The sequence below is a fragment of the Podarcis bocagei genome (assembly GCF_964188305.1).
Source record: "Podarcis bocagei genome assembly, chromosome: 1".
NCBI lineage: Eukaryota > Metazoa > Chordata > Lepidosauria > Squamata > Lacertidae > Podarcis > Podarcis bocagei.
Window position 1 is genome coordinate 69,398,066 of NC_138125.1, and position 18,759 is coordinate 69,416,824.

The following is an 18,759-nucleotide window of genomic DNA, read 5'->3' on the forward strand; positions in this document are numbered from 1 at the left end:
ACAGCATAGTCCAGATACATCCCCTGGTCACAGTCTTTCCCACTATTTCATTTTAGCTCGGTTTTTATGAAATATAACCCCAGAGCCTGATACATTAAAACCAACATAGCTTTAAAACAGGAAACATCATGTCAAGAAGTCCAGTTTGGGCAGATACAGTACAGCATCTCATTATGGTGTGATTATATTTCTATTAAAATTATGTTATTTTTTTCTCAGTTTCTATGGATAAAGTAGCATATACGTGTTTTATGTGAATCTCTGCCCCTTTTTATCCTCTATCTTTTTGGTGATGCAGTCTGGCCACCGTACTTTCAGGACACTTGCACCTCACAGTCTGCCTCTTTTCGTTTCTTTTTGTCTCCTCTAGAGAAGACACATTGAGTCCTTAGGCACTTATTTCCTAATCAAATACACCTCTCTTTTACTGGGGAGGGTGAGAGAATATCTTCACCTTTCAATATCATGAGCATGCTGCATTTTTTGTGGTGAGGTAGCAGAAATCTCCTACATTTTATTTAGCTTTGAGAATCAATTTACAACTTGCCCATATCCATATTACAGATGCTCTGTAAATTGGGAAACCTGCCTCTGCAACTAGTAACTCTGCAACTAGTAATAGTGAATTATTTCACAAATTCCCCCTCTTGTAGTATACACCTTCTTCTCAGTAAATTTTAAAAGATGGTTTGATAATCTTATTTTTTGTGGCAGGGTGCTGGGAAGGGGGGGAAGGCACCCTGTAGAGCGTTGCTATAGATGCCTCCAATAACTTGTACATATTCCAAGGCAAAATTACTTGGATAGTTTATTTGAGGACAAATTTGTCATCTTGTATAGTTAAGCTCAGTTGTTTATCTGTCAGAGAATCCTCCCTTGGGGCCATCTGAGCAGACAATACTGATTTCTTTTTATGAGTAAAGGAGGAAAGCTGGCCTGGCCTTTATGATGCATTTCTGTTTTAAGTGAGGAGATGTTTCATAAACAAAAAAGGCTCACTAGACACAGAATTGATGGACAATACCTGACAAAAGCCAATACAGTGGTACCTCAGAAGTCAAAACAAATCTGTTCCGGAAATCCATTTGGCTTCCAAAACGTTCGGAAACCAAGGCACAGCTTCCAATTGGCTGCAGGAGGAATTGGAAGCTGCAGAAGCCGTGTCGAAAGTTTGGGTTCCAAAGAATGTTTGCAAACTGGGACACTCAATTCCGGGTTTGCAGCATTTGGGAGTAAAAATGTTCAAGTTGCAAGGTGTTCGTCAACCAAGGTACAACTGCATTAAGAACAAGTCCAAACCTTTGTTTTCCAGGTGAAAGGCCAAAAGGGGACTGTGCTCCATATATGGCGGAGGTTTTACTTGATGAATATTTCCTTTTTTCAAGTCTATCTCCTCTTGGAGATAATAACTTAGAGAAACGGGCCTTTAGTATAAATTTGCTTCAGAGAATTCAGCTCTTAGCCATTCAGTGATTTGCTGCTGAAGGACTAACTTCAGTGATTCTGCCTGACACGGGATTTATGCCAGGAGTGACTGGCTAATCCTCATGGAACACTGCAATTATCACCTACAGGATAGGTGTTAAGTGCTGCCTTCAGAAGGCAATTATCAGCTCTCCTCCTTTCCTGAGCAGAAACACAGAAAGTGCCATTCATTCTCAATTTGAAGTAGAGGATCAGAAAGGAATGCTTGCTCTGCATCTACAGCAAAGAGAGGCTAGAATGGCTCCTTTTCTTTTAATCTTGCTTCTATTCCCACACAACTAAGGATAAGAGAGTCCTTGCAGTCCTTTGAAAGTGCAAGAAGAAGACAGGAGTCTAAACACCTGAGTGGAAAGTGGAGACCTTCCCCCAGGTATCCTGAAGTTAGTTAGAAGGTGCTTTCTTCTTCCTCTTCTTCTTCTTCTTCTTCTTCTTCTTCTTCTTCTTCTTCTTCTTCTTCTTCTTCAATGAGGGAGCCAAACTGTATGAAGCACCAGCTCCTTGGCTATTAAATATGAGGGTGCAGAATATGAAACTCAGTGCACTCTCTCGCCTTTGAAAGTCTTTCTCTGAGTGATTTATTTATATAAAAAACTTTGCAGAGGCACCATCCATCTTGGATTCTTTGTTATGAAGCCAAATCCCTCCAGGTGGCTCAACCAGATGCTAGCACCTTGACGACGCCCTAGTTTGTATACTATTTTAATAGATACTAATTACCCATTCAGTGTCATTACTGTGTCTTTCTGGCTCTGGCTCCAAAGTTACAGAGCAAGTTTCAACAGTCATGTAAATGGATCTCTCTCTCTCATATGTGAGACTAGAAAGTGGGTTAAGAGTTTGTGAGAGGAGTTGGTCCTTGTCTGCGCTTAGTATCTGGAAGCCTTGTTAGCTTTCAGTTTTCTCAGTTCTTTGGCATTTCCTCTTCAGCTGAGATTATACTCGAGTCTAAATTTTCATGCTTTTGGAGAATAAGGATAAACCTCATGCCATTCCTTTGATCTTCTATGAAACGAAGTGAAATTTCTAACTGAAACGCAGTGCTCAGCTTTATTAAACCCAGTGGGGTGGGAAGCAGGAATCCTTTTTCCTCTTACAGTGGTACCTTGGTTCTCAGACACCTTGGTACACAAACAACTTGGAACCCAAACACTGCAAACCTGGAAGTAAGTCTTCCAGTTTGCAAACTTTTTCGAAAGCCGAACGCTCGCTGTTTTGAGTGTTATGCTTCCAATTTGAGTGCCACACTTCCATTTTGAGTGTTATAGTGAGGTCTGTCTGTTTTTCCTATTTCTTTTGCTTTTTTGTTTCTGCAGCTCTTTTTGTTTGGTTTTTGTAACAGTGAGGAACCCAGTTCAGCTACTGATTGATTTATTGCAGTGCATTGTTTATTGCTTTCATTTTATGGATCATTGGTCTCGTTAGATAGTAAAATTCGTGTTAAATTGCTTTTTTAGGGGTTGTTTTTAAAAGTCTGGAACAAATTAATCCATTTGCAATACTTTCTATGGGAAAGTGCGCCTTAGTTTTGGAACAGACTTCTGGAATGGATTAAGTTTGAGAACCAAGGTACCACTGTCCCTATATTCTGGTGAATTAGCCAGCCATTCTGGACTACCAACCATTCATAATGTAACAAAAGAAATACAGTAGTACCTCAGGTTAAAGACACCTCAGGTTACAGACACTTCAGGTTGCAGACTCCACTAACCCGGAAGTAGTACCTCCGGTTAATATTGCATATGGTATGTACAGTTGTTTATGGTTTTTTACATTACTTTTGCTGTAAAAATGTGTGAGATTACGATATTGTATTTATTTGCATAACTTAGAGCCTGTTCTGCTGATGAAGCCTAGGATGGCGAAACAAGGCTAATATTCTGGATATCCTTGTCTTAGACTATGAAAGGATTCTGTGGAACTGTAACAACCCTTCATGTGGATTATTGGACTCTTTGAACAGACAGATGGAACAGATACTTATACATGTATGGACCTTATGCATGAACTGACTAGAGAATAAACTGATCCACTGGATCTTCTGCTTTTTTCGTTGAACTTTATGAGACTTCTGTTGAAATCTACAAATTGATACAATGAATAGTATACCTTGTTTATTCAAAAGTACAGCCGGTTACATCTTGTGTATTAATCAGTGGCGTAGCGTGGGTTGTCAGCACCCGGGGCAAGGCAAGTAATTTGCGCCCCCTAACCCCCAGATGTTGCGCCAGGTGCGGCCGACCCCCCCTGCATCCCCCACGCTAAGCTACTGCTCCCATCCTCTCATAGCTGGAGGTGCCGGCGACTCAACCTGGGGGCCTTTTGCAAGGAAAGCAGCGCTCTCCCATGCAGCCACGAACTGTAGTAGACCGGCTCTTTTGAGAAGCAAGGCGGCCTCGGCTGAGGGACGTGGCTGGTCTCTGCAGGGGAAGGAAAGGAAGAGACCGCGGGGTCTTTTTCTTCCAGGCATCCGTCCAAGAAGGAGCGTCTGCCTCTGGTTTAAACCTCGCTCACCAGAAGAGTTGCAGATCCAGCCGGGGCCGCGCGCGCTTTCCTGAGCGGGAAAGCAAATGCGGGGGAAAGTCTCCTGAGAGGCGCCCTCCCTGCTCTCAGAATGGCGGGATGATGAGAGGCGCCCTCTAAGGGACAAGAGACCTGGGAAATCCACCTCCCACTGAACTGAGGTGGGGTGGGGGACTTAATTGAAAAGAGGATCGCAGCTTCCTCGAAGGGAGCCTTTGACCTTGAAGCTTGCTGCTGGCAGGGTGGTTTTTTGCGGTCGCCCCAATTTGGGGCGCAAATACCCGGCGGCTTCGCCCCCCAACCCCCGCGAAGATGCGGCTTGGGGGGCGCGCGCGCGTTTCCACCTGACTCTCTCCCTCGCCCCCTCCCCGGAGCGTTGCAGTGAGAAAGGGAGAGTCTCCCGCTCGGCTGCCGCTGTTTCCACGTGTCCGCTGCCAGAGGCAGCAGCGTCGGCGGCGGGCGGCCGTGCCTGTGCGAGCAAGTCTGGTGGCGGAATGGTGGCAAGGTGCTGCGGCTGCCGCCGGGCCCTGGCGGTGGTGCCTCCCGGCGCGCTCTGCCTGGGCGCGGCGCTCAGCGGGCTTCAGCTTTGGCTTCTTGGCCGCGGCCCTGGTGCTACAGCCTGTGCCCGAGGCTCTTCGGAGACTCTGGAGGCGGCGAGCGCGCCCCCTCAGATGTTGCGCCCGGTGCGGCCGGCCCCCCCTGCACCCCCCACGCTACGCCACTGGTATTAATCAGAGGAATTATTGGCATGCCTTAGATGAAATCTCCATGAGGCACCCCTAGTTGAAGCAGGACCTTCTGAAGTACTCTGGGGCACCTCTTCAGCTCAGAAGCCAAACTGAAGTATCTTGTGATTGTTAGGCTACATGCCTTTGACAAACTCCGTTGACACTTTGCTCTTCTGTAGTCTGCAAACAGAAGCAGCTGTTCTGAATGCAGATCACAGGCATCAGCCTCCTCTAGTGTTGCTAAGGCAACTAGACAAAGCAAGCTGCTAGCTTTCACATTATGCCTTTCCTTGTTAGCCAGTGCCCTCTTAAAAGAACTCCTTAACACTCTTTTTTTTTTTTTGTCTGGTAGAACCATCAAAACAAGGAATTATCTGAATTAAATAGAATTAGGTTTAATAAATTTGCAGAAATTTATTTGCTCAAATTAGAGTCTGAATTTGAAAGAGGAGGATGTTTGAAGAAGGCAAAAGCAAAAGGGACCAAGCAGTAAAGTTTTGGGTGGAATAGATGTTAATAAGAAGAAGAATTGAAGAATGAAAAGAACAAGAGGTAACATATAGGTAGGGCAAAATAAGAAAGAGAAAAAATGCTAAAGTGGTCATTTAAAGAAGAAAAGGGTAAAAGTTTAAACAAGAGTCAAGAAATGAGAATCCTATGAAATAAAGAACAAGGAGACTAACCTGATCTCGTTTTTTGACAGAATTACAAGCCTGGTAGATGAAGGGAACGCAGTGGATGTAGCCTACCTTGATTTCAGCAAGGCATTCGATAAGGTGCCCCATGATATTCTTGTAAAGAAGCTGGTAAAATGTGATCTTGACTATGCTACCACTCAGTGGATTTGTAACTGGCTGACTGACTGAACCCAAAGGGTGCTCATCAATGGTTCCTCTTCATCCTGGAGAAGAGTGACTAGTGGGGTGCCACAGGGTTCTGTCTTGGGCCCGGTCTTATTCAACATCTTTATCAACGACTTGGATGATGGACTCAAGGGCATCCTGATCAAATTTGCAGATGACACCAAACTGGGAGGGGTGGCTAACACCCCAGAGGACAGGATCACACTGCAAAACGACCTTGACAGATTAGAGAACTGGGCCAAAACAAACAAGATGAACTTTAACAGGAAGAAATGTAAAGTATCGTACTTGGGCAAAAAAAAATATGAGAGGCACAAATACAAGATGGGTGACACCTGGCTTGAGAGCAGTACATGTGAAAAGGATCTAGGAGTCTTGGTTGACCACAAACTTGACATGAGCCAACAGTGTGACGCGGCAGCTAAAAAAGCTAATGCAATTCTGGGCTGCATCAATAGGAGTATAGCATCTAGATCAAGCTAAGTAATAGTGCCACTGTATTCTGCTCTGGTCAGACCTCACCTGGAGTACTGTGTCCAGTTCTGGGCACCACAGCTCAAGAAGGACACTGACAAACTGGAACGTGTCCACAGGAGGGCAACCAAAATGGTCAAAGGCCTGGAAACGATGCCTTATGAGGAATGGCTAAGGGAGCTGGGCATGTTTAGCCTGAAGAAGAGGAGGTTAAGGGGTGATATGATAGCCATGTTCAAATATATAAAAGGATGTCATATAGAGGAGGGAGAAAGGTTGTTTTCTGCTGCTCCAGAGAAGCGGACACTGAGCAATGGATCCAAACTACAAGAAAGAAGATTCCACCTAAACATTAGGAAGAACTTCCTGACAGTAAGAGCTGTTCGACAGTGGAATTTGCTGCTAAGGAGTGTGGTGGAGTCTCCTTCTTTGGAGGTCTTTAAGCAGAGGCTTGACAACCATATGTCAGGAGTGCTCTGATGGTGTTTCCTGCTTGGCAGGGGGTTGGACTTGATGGCCCTTGTGGTCTATTCCAACTCTATGATTCTATGATTCTATTCTATGATTCTATGAGAATGAAGAAATCTGTTTTCATCTTACATTTGTGAAGAGGAGGCTTGTATGGTCAGAGCCAAAATTATGGCACCAGACGACAGAAAATCCCCAAAGCTGCTGTAGCCTACCTGCTTTAAGAAATGGCATGGGTTTTACCTCAAAAGAACTTTTTCAAATTGTGAGCCACTGTGATATAATATCATTTCTACTCAATTGTCTCTTGTGCTCTCCAATAAAATGCCAATCTTGTTATGCTTGCAGGGTTCCTGGATACTGGCCACCCACACAGAATTATTTAATCAGTCTTATCATGGAGATGTTCCTTGGCTCACTTTTGAACTTGTCAAGTCAAAGTTTGAAAGCAAGCCATCTTTAATTATTTTTTAATTTCAAGCACATCTTTCAGAGCTTTTGAAAGTGTGTCTGAGACAAGCAGCTCCTGAAAAGACCATCTTTAATACCTAATCAAGTCTTTCAGAAACCCCCCACAACCATTTCTTTTTTTGAAGTTGAGCCAGTGCTGAGGTGACTTCCAGTTTACTGTAGTTTACTCTTAGGATGGAAGCTGCAGACTCCATTTGCAACTTCAAACAGTCTCAAAATGCCATAACATCTGTGGCTTCTAAATTAGCAATAAAAATCTCCCTTTACTTCCAAAGAAGACTGTCTTCTCCAATATATTTGCTTTATTGCAGTGACAAATTTAGGATGGTTTTATAGTCCCGATTTCCTCCCCTCTCCATTAACATATATTCTGTGATTCTCAGCTCATTTTCATGTTGTCAGTAACTTCAGCTCCAGTAATTGACGGATTCACTTCTTCACCAATTTTCAAGATTAAAGCGGCGCTACTCTGTCTTCCAAGATTATTTCTTAATGTGATGATAGATTTCCATTTTAATGAGCCTAAATATCTGTCAGCATCTTTCCCATGCCCATCCCAGCGAAACTTTTATTGTTAAACTCTTCGTGAAAACTACTTTATACAGTTTAAAAGAGGAAATACATCTCTATATGTTGATTTGTGATGTTTGTGTCCCACCCCCACCGTTCTTCAAAGGAGTTCTGAGTGGGATGCAGTGTGTTTCCTCATGATCTCCCGTTCATATACTGGCTTGCATTTTATTCATCAGTTGTGATTTAGTTATTAATATTAAGTAATGCCACTCTAAAGATAATCTACACTAACGGATTCATATGAACATCATCATATACATAATCTCAGATCCTTGAGAGTTGTTTTTTATATATATCCATGTGCACACTCCCTTCCACTTCAGGACAGGAGTATTTTGAATTATTTATTGTTAGGGTGGCCATGCTCCCTACATTCCAGAGCAACTCTCCATTTGAAGCCCTATCAGAGGACAATCCTCTGCTTAAAAGTGTCCTCTCTTTGAAGGGCTTCCCAGACTTCCTGTCTGACTGCCATGGCAAATGGCTGTGCCCATTCCAGCAGAGCCTTTCTGTGTGGCTAATTGCGGATAATATGGGAGCAATTATCCCAGGGCCAGGGGGCTGCTCTACCCACAGATCGTCCGATACCTGCCGCCCATCCTGATGGAATGCGGGGGGGGGGGGGGCGGCGCTGGCTGCAATGCACTGCGTTTTGGCAACTCTCCAAAGCTGTCGCCATGAGCGGAGGACACCTGTTCTTTAAGATGAAATTGGGACTTAACTAACAGGCATGCTCTGAACTAGGGGGGAATAAAGTATTCTGCTAACTGAATCAGCCACTAAGCGCCAAGGTTTTGACCTGGAGAAGGACTTTCGTCATGATCAGATCAAGAGAATGGGAAGGCACCCAAAATATATATAATTTGGCACTGAATATTTGGCTTTTTTGTTGTATTATAATATGGAATGTTTTGATGTGATTTTTATTGGATTGTTAAATGGAAAATTTAATAAATATTTTGTGTGTGTGTGTGTGTGTGTGTGTGTGTGTGTGTGTGTGTATGGGATTCCCATTCCAAGCCCAGTTTGAATAACAGATTGATTGTTATTATTGTGCAAGACACTGTATTTCTATTTAAGTTCTATACAGCTACACATATAAATTGGCATATACAATTTGTGTGCAGATGCATAGCCTTTTTCTTTCTTTTTCTCTCTCTTTTTTTAGTGTCTGCGTGTCTTGTTTTTCCTGAGAAATTATTTCATTTTGACGAGCTGGAAGATAACTGATTTAAAACAGGATTTTATCTATGAAGTAGATAATGTAATCCCTTCCTCAGCAGCTGGTTGCAAATATGAATGTAGATAGAAAGAAAATATTATCAAAAATAAATATTATCTGAGCCAGCTCTACTAATGGTCTGCAAGTGAAGTCAGTTTCCCATTAAACAATCTCTCATGAATTTATCATACTCAGAAATAGTTGCAAACACAATAATTTGGAGGAGAGGGTAGAATCCACACTGTAAGACTGTTTTGCAGACTGTTAAGGCTAAATAAATGAAATTAAATTTTCAAAGAAATTTAAAGCAACTTTTAGGTCTTGCGCACGCACACAAATGTGCTTGTAATGAGATCTGTGAGTTCATTTGCGTAATTATTTTCCATGTGGAATTTATTATGGCCTTTCACACTCTAGCATAAATGAAACAAAAATTAGATTGAGATCTACAAGTCCAGATTAGAAAGCCAGGCAGCAGGTGACATCCTACGCGGAAAATTAGCCTTTCTGCCTACAACTCAGTTATCCACCTCATTCGTCAGTATTTAAGGCTGGTCTTCCTCAGGCAAGAAGCTTATTTTTAACTGCAAAGATAATCCTTTCTTCATCTTGATTAACTGCTGAAGTAGCCAGCTCTCTAAATTTGCACCCCACCTCATTTTGGCCAAACATCTTGTTTCTATGAATCAGCTTGCTAACAATTGGGTGTGTTGCACAACATAAGTCTGTATGCTGTACTTAGCAAGTGAGAATGAAGGAGGTAGGGTCACACCACTTTCTTTGCCGGGCATTTGTGAAGCATGAAAAGAGGCCCTCCAACCATACCAACGCTTGTGTGTGAAACTTGTCAGCACAACGGGAAGATCCTAATTGGCCCAGGATTCCCCAGCATGGGACAGTTTATGCATATAGGTCTTGAGCCCCTTCACATGCTTGCCCCTCCTCCTCTCAGTGTCTTTGGGGATGTTTATTTGAATTATATTAAGTTGCAGATAGCCAGTGTGGTGTAGTGGTTAAGAGCGGTAGTCACGTAATCTGGGAAACCGGGTTCGTGTCTCCGCTCCTCCACATGCAGCTGCTGGGTGACCTTGGGCTAGTCACACTTCTCTGAAGTCTCTCAGCCCCACTCACCTCACAGAGTGTTTGTTGTGGGGGAGGAAGGGAAAGGAGAATGTTAGCCGCTTTGAGACTCCTGAAGGGGAGTGAAAGGCGGGATATCAAATCCAAACTCTTCTTCTTCTTCTTCTTCTTCTCACTCTCCCCCCCCCCCATTTTTGGAGGTTTAATACAGCAATATTTGGCTTGTACATTTAGTTGGTTGCTAGAGCTTTATTCATTTTCAGCGACATCCAAATGATCAGGCAATCCCACCTGGTGTACTGCTGACGGCCATTCCTGTTTTTTTGGTAGAGGTGTTCTCTGTTTGGGGAGGAAGCCTCTTTGCAAGGTGGGTGGCGGTGGGGGAAGGAGATTTGAAGTCAAAATAACTGTATGTTGGTGTGAGACAAGTACCTGATACACACACAAACTAGGAATTTAGAGAAAATAGTCTTCAGAAGCATTTTCTCCACCTGTCTATTATTGCAGCATATTTAAGTAGAAGATTGCACAGGAGGGGAAAAAACCAGGCAAAGTACTTAACTCTAAATTCCCTTAAGCTAAACTGCTTTCTTTTGAAACTGCAAATCTTGGAGGAGTGGGGTGGAAGGGAGAATTATATAACTTCTGTTCTGAAGTTACTCCAGAAATTTGCACAATGATGTAAAGAAATAGTAAAGACCTTCAGTGTGTGGACCTAGTCATTTGCAGTGGCTCATGTAAATTTTATGCAAATCTGTACTATCTTTTTTACACTTTTTTAATGGTGCATAAGTAGCCTCCCTAGCGGTGAATCATATGATTGAATGTTCTCTCAAATAAGAAGGTACCTGGATGTCAGGGAGAAAGTCCTAGCCTGGCCTCATCCCTGAAATGTTAATCTTGCATATTCAGGGATTTTCTCCAACAACTCGGGCCACATCCACACTATACATTTAAAGCACTCTTTTGCCACTTTAATAAGCATGGCTTCCCCCAAATAATCATGGGAACTGTAGTTTGTTAAGGGTGCTGAGAGATGCTAGGAGGCCACTCACAGAGCTACAATCAGAACCCTTAACTGTGTGACCAAAGTATAATCGACAAGTGTTGGGAGAACCACATTAAAAGACATGGGAAGAAATGAGGGCAATATGGAACATGTAAATCTACCTTCTACATAGTATTGGATTCAAAGGTGCTGCCCATGAAAGGTTCCCTTCCATTCGCTGAAGTGGCTCATCTCCAGGGAAGACTATGCCAATATTCACCACAGATAACTTTTCTGATTCACCCCTCCCATAAATGTCTCCTTTTTATCCTCTCAACCATTTGGACACCAATGGCAGAGGAGGAATAGGCTTCCACATCAGCAACAAGCTGCAGCCTACACATCCATCTACAAGGAGAACTGCAAAACCACCGAAACGTCTTCCAAGGGACCATGTGAGCACTTCCTTTGATGGAAGCAAGAATTTTCTACAAACATTAATAATAATAATAATAATAATAATAATAATAATAATAATAATAATAATAATATCTTTATTGTCATTGCCCCCTCTCGGGGACAACGAAATTACTTGGCTGCTCCATCCACCCAGGTAGGGCACTCCACACAAAATCAAAACAACTATAAAAACACTAATTAAAACAATACAGTATAATACAGCAAGGAAGATTAGATGACTTTCAAAGTCCAGGCTTCCCATTCAGGGCCGAGATCGCTCTGGAGAAGAAGCTGTTCTTAAGACGGCTCGTTCTTGTCTTCATCGTCCTGTATCTCCATCCCAACGGCAGGAGCTCGAAGAGACAGTGACCAGGATGCGATGGATCTTTTACTATGTCCAGTGCCTTCCTATGGCACCTTGTGGCATAAATCTGCTCTAAGGTGGAGAGTGGGCAGCCAACAATGCTCTCTGCTGCCTTAACAACTCTGCACAACCCCAACCTGTCCTGGGTAGTACAGCTTCCGTACCACACACATAAGCTATAAGTGAGCACGCTCTCAATGGCACAGTGATAGAAGGCAAGCAGCAGTTTCTGCGGAAGATGGTTTTACCAAGGCCAGTGACGAGTTTGTATGGTGAGATCTTTCTATGTCTGTTTAATTGACCACTCTCAAGTTGGTGGTTGTAAACCTCCTGCTGTTTTTATGGTTGGAAACCTTTAATACTCAAGACATCACTGAGATGGTGAGGGAACAAAAAAGCCAACAACCCAAAGAAATAATCTGGAAACAAATACATGGATCCAGGTCATTCTTGATATCAACATAGGTTGAGTGGCTCATTGATGCATTCAGGAGGGGGGGTATCTAATTTCTGACAATTAATATAAGCCTACTTAATGAGAATTACATTTCAAAGAGAACCATGTCAACGCTTCATGAACAGAGAAGTGAGCAGAACTGAAACATGTTCCATTGCTAGCTCATTAATCCTTTTCGAAATCTGGTTTTATGATCGCCTTCCTGTTACAAGGCAAAAGTAGCAATATACTAAGTGCAGATATGTGAAGAATAGATCAGGTGTATAGACTAAAGAGTCAGTGCAAGAGTAGATGGTGATCCTGCCATGTATGTGAGAACTGAGGTAGGATCATACCCTCAGGAGTAAGAGTTAATTTGCTGGTGGGCATGTATTGTTTGAAAGCCAGTGCACAGAGGATTCTAGTCTCTGGAAAAAGTGCCTCTCAATAAGGAAGAATATAACTGGTAAACCAAATGTGCAGGCATAATACTGCAGTAGGTGCTGGACCCCAGAGCCTTAAAGGAACACATATGATGCAGTACCAGCAATTGGATATAAACCAATTATAACTACCGGTAATTGCAGGCTATGTCTCAGATCTAGCTATCTGCATCCTCCCCAAACTCGGCCCTCCAGCTGTTTTGGGACTACAGTTCCCATCATCCCTGACCTCTGGTCCTGTTAGCTAGGGATGATGGGAGTTGTAGTCCCAAAACAGCTGGAGGGCCGAGTTTGGGGATGCCTGTCCTAAACTGTTCCATTACACTACAGTCTCATAATATGCAGCACAATCCTGTTCATGAGTCCTCAGAAGTCCCTCTAAAGTCAATGAAATTGACTCCCAGGTCAACCTATATCATTTATATCATTCTGCCAGGGCCAGCCTCAGATGAGCTGCTTTTGATGAGCAAACCACTAGCCACATAACACATCATTGCATTGTTGTATTTTTACTGTCCAAAGTTGGGGAGAGATACTTGTGGAATTTTCTGTTTTAGGCATCAGAACAGCTCAGCTGTGTACCTTGACTAAGGTGGTGGTTGCAGAGGTTGCCATTTGGTGATGGGGTGGGCAAGTTGTCTGGCTAGACTGTTGTTTGGGCAACAAATGTGAGCAATTTCACAAATCACTGAGATCCTTTCAAGCAATCAAGACAAAATAATTACCAACAGGACAGCAACATTTCCACCAAACTGAGCAATGTCTTTATAAAGGGTGGTCTTATGCACCACCTTGGAGAAACAATTTTATTGTGCTCATTTTGTTACCCCCTCCCCACTTCCGATGACTTGTGTATTGTATCAAATAGTATTGTTGTAACAGCCAGTGGCTAAGCATTGTAAACCATTACTATGTAGATATGAATGAGGACAGAAATAGGAATAAAACGTATTTAAAATCCATTTCTCTTGATTTCATAATTGAAAGATTAGAGCATATTCAGAATTGTAAAATTTGAGCCATTGGGTTAGAACCAATAAACTTTACTCATGGGAAGTCAGATCTATGTATCCAGCCCATTATGTCCTTTGGTTGCATCTCTGAAAAAAACAAATCAGAATCTTGCCTGATTTAATATAGAAGAAGGCTGCCCTCTGCATGTTTACTTGGAAGTAAATCCAATTAAACAAAGTAGGCCTTACTTTCAAGTAAGTATTCATGGGATTGTTTGCACACACATTAAATAAAGAGCAATCCTAAAATGTAGAGGGGTTAACTTGACATTTCAGAGTTTATAACTTGATAGGATGAATGGACTCATTGAAGATGCTGTTTGATGGTGGGCTGAGTTAAATAGTGTTTCATCTACTAATTTTGAAAATGTAAGCTGAAAGGCCCCAAAGGCAAGAAGAAAATTCCCCCTTCACTTAAATAATAAAATCAGGAGCCTCAAAATGAAGCTGAAGCAGATTCTTGGAACAAATTCAACTGCTCTAGGCTCACGGGAACGAAAATACTGCATAAAATTCTTTTTGCAAGTCGTCGCTATGTCGGCAGATTCCGATGAGTGAAAATATTTGCAATTTGTTTAGCCGGAGTGATAGCAAATGATAATTTCGTCAAAAAAATTGGCACACAATGTTTGAGTGTAATTGGACTGAGAAACAGCTGAAAAAGACCAGCAGGTGTCCTTTATCAGGGCTAGACCTGCTGTTAAGCAGAGTGAGGTGGCCACCTCAGGCAGCGGGTGCTGGGCCATGGTGAGTGGCTGCGAGGTGCTGAAGGACAGTGGTGGGATGGTGGCTGGTCCATTAGGGCAAATGAGGCACTACCTCGCCAACCTCAGTCTACCCTCAGCCAGCCCCTGCCAGCCTGCCATCTCACTGACCACCAGCCCACAGGGTGGCTCTGCTAATCAGCTTCGTCCTCACTTGTCTCAGTGTTGAGCTTGTAGAAGTGAGCAGGGAGGAGAATGGGAACAAAATTGTTCGGCTCTGTCTGTCTGGGGTTCCAGTATTCCACCCTACCCATCCCAATGGGCACCAGCCACCACTTCAGAGATGTGTGCCACATGGCCTGCACACATACATACCATACAAGCTCGCCTGCTGCCCTCTGGTGCACTGGAGGACCCTATTGCCTCACCTGTGTTGAAGTAACATCCAGCTGTTAGGCTGGCCAACTTCTAAATATGAAACGGAGAGGTTGCTCTCTTGCTCTTTGCCCCAGGCAGCAAAATGTCTCGGGCCAGCTCTCTTCCTTATCAGCTCATATGATTTAAACAGTGGAAATGTTCAAGATTTTACGCAGTTATGTTGGAATCCAGCCCAATAATTTTAATCAAGACGTCTTGCCAGTGTCAATATTTGAAGATACAATCTATGAAGCAGAGTTATGTGCAGTCTTTTCCTGGTGACATGCCAAATAGAGAACTTTTCCCCTGCAATTAAATAATGCCTGTTGAGATTATTTGGCCCAGAAAGATGAAAGATGGCAATTTGATACAAATTTGTAGTAAAGACTAGTATTGTCAATTAAATGTACAGCTCTATTAAGATATAGAAAACAATACAGCCCAAGCTAATACTTTTTGAATTCCATTCATTTCAACAGAGATATTTTGAGTACACAGTGGTACCTCGGGTTAAGAACTTAATTCATTCTGGAGGTCCATTCTTAATCTGAAACTGTTCTTAACCTGAGGTACCACTTTAGCTAATGGGGCCTCCCGCTGTTCTCATCCTGAAGCAAAGTTCTTAACCCGAGGTACTATTTCTGGGTTAGCGGAGTCTGTAACCTGAAATGTCTGTAACCTGAAGCATCTGTAACCCGAGGTGCCACTGTATGCCTAATTATTCCACTGAAAGTGGTGGAACTTTAAAATGCTTAACTTTGGCCATGACTGGAACTCTTTCCTGCTAAAAGGAAATGTTAGCTTATTAGTAAATGGTCAAACAGTCAGAATCTGAAGTACAAATTATAATGATATTGCAATCTGAATAAATAGTGACACAGAATGCTGAGGTTGCAGCATTTATTGTGGCTGCTAGGAGGCAACAGTGCACTGGAGTGACTAGCAGGTCCGAAAAGGCTGCAAGGAGCCAACATTTGGCGTATGTACAATTGCATTTTGAAGTGATCTACGCAAAGAAATTATATTGGAATGTGTGTTTCAAGTAAGATGGCATTTGGCCAGGATACAACCAGAGGCTTATTATCTTAGATTACCTGAAACAAATAACTGGGACATGTTTCTACCTCACAAACCCAAATATGCACTTAAAATAATTATTGCATGGTTTCGAAGACTAGTTTGAAATGAGTCCACTTAAGAATAAGTCCAGAATTGGATTGTCAATTAAAAAAAAAAGGTGGAATTAAGTTGACCATATGATCTGGGTTATTTTCCTCCTCTCATCCATATTGATGGTACTCAAATATCTCACACACAAAGAAGCGACAACACAAACATGAGTGGCACTCACACTTTTCTATCTCTGCTTCCAGGTTTCATGCAAAATTGGTGGCAGGGGAGATGTTCTGCCCATGGAAAGGAGAATGAGCAGTGCTATTTTTCTAGAAAAAGAGGTGCCGGAACTCACTGTGAACACCTCCCTTGTTCTCTTATGACAGCAATGGCGCCCACCTGAGAGGTGCCTGAACTGAGTTCCAGCTGAAAAAAGGCCCTGAGAATGAGCATCTTGCTGGGGGGAGGGGAATGTCCACATATTCACCTGAGGCTTAGAAGTGGCAACAGTCACTCATGTTTCAGGGGACCATCTGAATCATATAAGAATATAACTCAGAACAACAGCAAAAATACACTGAAACACCTTATTATTACTGAAGTTTTGCTTCTATACACTGGCCCCATTTTTCTCAGATGTGAGACAGTTGGCTTATCCCCTCACTATGACTTGCTAATAATCATTTGTTGTTGGTAGTCATGTACTGGAAACACTGGCTGAAGAATGAAGCATGGACCACTGGACTCTCATTCTGACATACAGAAAAACCTGTTAGTTAACACCCTCTGGAGGCCAGGAAACAGTGAAGTGACATCACTTTGCGCAGTTTTGGTATGTCAGAAATGCTGTCAGCAGCTTCAAGGGGTGTGGATAGGTGCTACATATGCTCTAAAGCCCAAACCTTGGTTAATATTTTTCCTTTCTTCTGGGCAACAAATCCTAGGTGCTACTAGGAACAGTAGATATCCTATTACAAAGGCATTTATTTGTAGCAGCAATATAATAGAACATCCATTATGCAAACCACAGTCAACTAGAATCTTCTTGTTATCAAGTGCATGTAATCTGATGTGCCAGTGCAGCAGAAGGCAGACAATACTCCCATTTATCTAAAATGCAAATTATTTGGATGCCTGCTAAGCAATTAGGATAAAAAGACTTGGCCCCCATCATTTGCTGTACTGTTCTTCTAAAATAGCTTTCCCCAACATGGCAACCTCCAGAGGTTTTGGACTACAATTCCTATCAGCCTCTGCTGGTGAAGTGGACAACTAGTTTGACTTTAGAAGATAATATTTCCACATGGTAAAGAATGATGCTTTCTCCAGATGGCATGTATTTTATACACTACACTACTCTATATGCCACATTTGTCTTCTTGTAAATAAATATGGAATTGGTTTTGATTTGTGGGGTCAGTAGAAACAAACTCACTGAATTTACCTGCAAGCATAAATAACATCAAGTAATTAGATGCTTGCTTAACACCTATCCACTTGATTGACTGAATTTATTAGTCTAAAAGTTGCCCAAGGTATTTGATTTCTTTTTTATGATATTTCTCTCTTTTTGTACACTATTAGGATACTTTGAGGTTTAGTGGTTTAAAATTTCTGTGAGATAAATGAAAAGTGAGATCTTAGACAAGGTAAAGCAAATTGCTCTGTGACTTAGTTCTAGGTTTCTAGGTGATCTGTTTTGTTTCCAGCCAGTAGATACAAACGAAAACAGCTCAGTACATGATTGGCAGGAGATTGCTGTTTTTTTAATGGTAAATACTGGCACATCTAGGTACTGTTGAACAATCAAGCATATCGAGTTTCAAATGTTGGTGATAATTTTTCTGCAGCGGATAACAATAGTACCTGGCAGCAAGGGTGAAATACTCAGTAGGGCACAGCTATGTAGCTTTAAAAATAAAAAGGGGGAGGGACAAACAAGATTATTTCTGAGCAGAGCCAACTCATCGTGTTTAATGCAACTCTATGCAAAACAGAGGCATAGAGTTACATGGAGGGGCAGGAGCAGGTTAAAGGAGTTTAGATGCAGCTGGACAGCAGCGGAGAAAAATCCACTTAGCCTATATATGTGGGCAAAGAACTTCAACCTGCCATGGTATAAGATCAGGGCTTTTAAAGGACTTAAATGAAGACCTCACACTTATTAGACAGCTCTGTAAGGCCTAGAGTTCTGGATAATTGACAAATGAACTTTGCTTTGGTCAACAGTTAAAGTGTTTATGAAACAACGGATGTGGGGTGGTAGTGAGGGTGGTATTTGCTTGGTTCATATTCTGCTCTAACCACAAGAAAATGTAATCACAACATGTGTAACTGCAGACTGGCACATAATGCTAGATAAGCTGATTTCAAAAGAGCAAGCCTATTTTAGTAAAGGTAAAGGGACCCCTGACCATTAGGTCCAGTCGTGGCCGACTCTGGGGTTGCGGCGCTCATCTCGCTTTATTGGCCAAGGGAGCCGGCGTACAGCTTCCGGGTCATGTGGCCAGCATGAGCAAGCCGCTTCTGGTGAACCAGAGCAGCACACGGAAACGCTGTTTACCTTGCCGCTGGAGTGGTACTTATTTATCTATTTGCACTTTTACGTGCTTTCAAACTGCTAGGTTGGCAGGAGCAGGGACTGAGCAACGGGAGCTCATCCCGTCACGGGGATTTGAACCGCCGACCTTCTGATAGGCAAGTCCTAGGCTCTGTGGTTTAACCCACAGCACCACCCGTATCTCACTATTTTAAGGCTATTTTAGTAACTTGTCGAAATCTTCTTGCAACTTTTGTCATTTCCCAGGATAGTTGAGGAAGTGATTTGCGTGCTTGTTGTGTGTCAACTGCTATAAAAATATCTTGCACTTTGTACAATGTTCAGACCACCCATGGCACAGGTGGGCAAAAGGCGTCTCTCTTGTTATATGTGTCAGAA